The sequence below is a fragment of the Lolium perenne genome, chromosome 1 (assembly GCF_019359855.2).
Source record: "Lolium perenne isolate Kyuss_39 chromosome 1, Kyuss_2.0, whole genome shotgun sequence".
Taxonomy (NCBI): Eukaryota; Viridiplantae; Streptophyta; class Magnoliopsida; order Poales; family Poaceae; genus Lolium; species Lolium perenne.
The window spans coordinates 74,942,697-74,946,081 of NC_067244.2; positions in this window are offsets into that span (position 1 = coordinate 74,942,697).

Sequence of the window (3,385 nt, forward strand, 5' to 3'; positions counted from 1 at the left end):
GCACGCCGCCCCTGTTGCACCAGCAAGTATACAAATCATTGAACTTGAAAATTAGCAGCAATCATTTTCAAGGTTGGAAAGTAGTATCACTTGAAAGTTCTTGCATACATGAGAAAGAGGCAATTAATTAACAATCAAATATATCTTCAAATCTCATCAAGTTCGCAAGCAATGTTGTCTCAGAGAAAGAAAGCATAGCAGATCCCAGATTTACTAAATGGGACATACATCTGGTGATGAAAACTTAAAGGAGGTACTAAATATTACACCACGATAACTATCTATGATAATTTGTGGCTTCAGAGATACCAAATGCTTGCCGTCACCTTCATTGTCCATGAATGATCGATATTTTTTTATAAAGGCCCAGCTTCACCGTCGTCATTGCCAAAAGCCTGATGCAATATTTCACAAAATTGGAAAATTTGTCAGATCATTTGCTGGTCAGATTCCTTGTTTTCGTCATGCATCTTCAATACCATCCCCACCATCTTGTCGTGACGTAAATACAATGCAAAGAAATAATAGTGAAAAATCTCTTCCTGCAACTCTTTCAAGGATGAAATACCACAAACAACAAAGAGATGCTAAAGCCAGTTAAACTGGACATATGCATGGTGCTAAATAAATGCAACTATATTATAATAAAATAAGTAAATCTATAGTCTGCACAGTGGAGATCTATCTAACCATTATTATCAGTTTATAAGTGTGGAGGTGACTTCAAGATCAGTGAACGAATGTAGCAGGTTCCATCTTTTTATTATCGTGATATTTCTACAAAATGGTAAATTAAATATTTGGGAAATTGTTCAGGCTTCACAAATAGCACATTCACGCGATCCACGGAGACTATCAGTCGGTACTTCCAGTAGATGTTGTACGCAGGTGGGGAGCTCAGAGGTGAAATGATCAAGCTAGCATCAATGAATACACCACCCAAGATCATGACCAGCTACAGGTGGTTTCCATATTTCAGGGTGAGTATAAAATCATCTCCGTTCTACTTATCAGATGCGTGGTACTGTCACAAACATGATTGTGTGCTAATTATTTGACATGATTGCATTGGGGCTATTGATGGTACTCATGTGACTGCAAAGGTACCGAGATCAATGTCTGCAGCATTCCGCGGGAGGAAGCACTGCACCAGCCAGAACATGCTAGCAGATGTGGATTTCGATATGAGGTTCACATACGTGCTTGCTGGCTGGGAGGGTTCAGCTCATGATGCAAGCATCTTGTCCGACAGATTGTCAAGACCTGATGGGTTGCAAATCCCTGAGAGTAAGTTCTACCTTGGAGATGTTGGATATGCATGTCGACCTGGTATCCTACCTTCCTTCAGGAAAACAAGGTACCATCTCAATGAGTTTACTACAAGGAACCAACCTCAGAATGCGATAGAGTTGTTCAATTTGAGACACTCAAGCCTTAGAGTCACCATTGAGAGGTCCTCTGTTGTATTGAAGAACACGTTGATACGTCTCAAACGTATCTATAATTTCTTATGTTCCATGCTAGTTTTATGACAATACTCACATGTTTTATATACACTTTACATCATTTATATGCATTTTCCGGCACTAACCTATTAACAAGATGCCGAAGCCAGTTCCTGTTTTCAGCTGTTTTTGGTTTCAGAAATCCTACACAGGAAATATTCTCGGAATTGGACGAAACAAAAGCCCAGGGTCTTATTTTTCCACGGAGCTTCCAAAAGACCGAAGGAGATACGAAGTGGGGCCACGAGGCGCCGACACCATAGGGCGGCGCGGCCAGCAAGGGGCCCGCGCCGACACCATAGGGCGGCGCGGCCAGCAAGGGGCCCGCGCCGGCCTATGGGGTGGGGCCCTCGTGCCTCCCCCGACTCTGCCCTTCCGCCTACTTATACTCTCCGTCGCGAAAATCCTATTACCGAGAGCCACGATACGAGAAAAGTTCCAGAGACGCCGCCGCCGCCAATCCCATCTCGGGGGATTCAGGAGATCGCCTCCAGCACCCTGCCGGAGAGGGGAATCATCACCCGGAGGACTCTACATCACCATGATCGCCTCCGGACTGATGTGTGAGTAGTTCATCCTTGGACTATGGGTCCATAGCAGTAGCTAGATGGTTGTCTTCTCCTCATGTGCTATCATGTTAGATCTTGTGAGCTGCCTATCATGATCAAGATCATCTATTTGTAATGCTACATGTTGTGTTTGTTGGGATCCGATGAATATGGAATACTTGAAGGATAACGTTGCATAGAAAACAAAAAATTTCCTACCGCGAACACGCAATCCAAGCCAAGATGCAATCTAGAAGACGGTGGCAACGAGGGGTTTTTCGAGTCTCACCCTTGAAGAGATTCCAAAGCCTACAAGAGTAGGCTCTTGTTGCTGCGGTAGATGTTCACTTGCCGCTTGCAAAAGCGCGTAGAAGATCTTGATCACGATCGCTTCCGGCGCCACGAACGGGCAGCACCTCCGTACTCGGTCACACGTTCGGTTGTTGATGAAGACGACGTCCATCTCCCCGTTCCAGCGGGCAGCGGAAGTAGTAGCTCCTCTTGAATCCGACAGCACGACGGCGTGGTGTCGGTGGTGGTGGAGAAATCTGGCGGAGCTTCGCTAAGCGTGCGGGATGTGGTGGAGGAGAGAGGCCGCTAGGGTTTGGGGAGAGAGGGGGGTTGGGCGCCGGCCCTCTAAGGGGTGCGGCCAAGGCTGAGGCTTGTAGTGGTCAGCCCCCTCTCCTATGCCCCTCATTATATAGGTGGAAGCCCCAAGAGTTCTAGTCCAAGTCTTCGAATAAGACCCCAACACTAAAACCTCCCATATGTGGGAAACCTACTCAAGGAGGGAGTCCTACCCAAGGTGGGACTCCCACCTTTCCTTGAGGTGGGTTGGCCGGCTGATGTCTACGCCCCCTCCTTTTCCTGTAGACAGTGTTGGGCCTCCAAGAGCAGAGGTTTGTAGAACAGCAGCAAGTTTTCCCTTAAGTGGATCACCCAAGGTTTATCGAACTCAGGGAGGAAGAGGTCAAAGATATCCCTCTCATGCAACCCTGCAACCACAAAGCAAGAAGTCTCTTGTGTCCCCAACACACCTAATAGGTGCACTAGTTCGGCGAAGAGATAGTGAAATACAGGTGGTATGAATAAGTAGTAGCAACGGCACCAGAAAAGTGCTTTGCCCAGGACAGTAAACAAGCAGTACTAACGCAGATAGTAACGCAAGAAAACAAGAAACAAGCAGCGATAGCAGTATTTAGGAACAAGGCCTAGGGATTAGACTTTCACTAGTGGACACTCTCAACTTTGATCACATAACAGAATAGATAAATGCATACTCTACACTCTTTTGTTGGATGATGAACACCATTGCGTAGGATTACACGAACC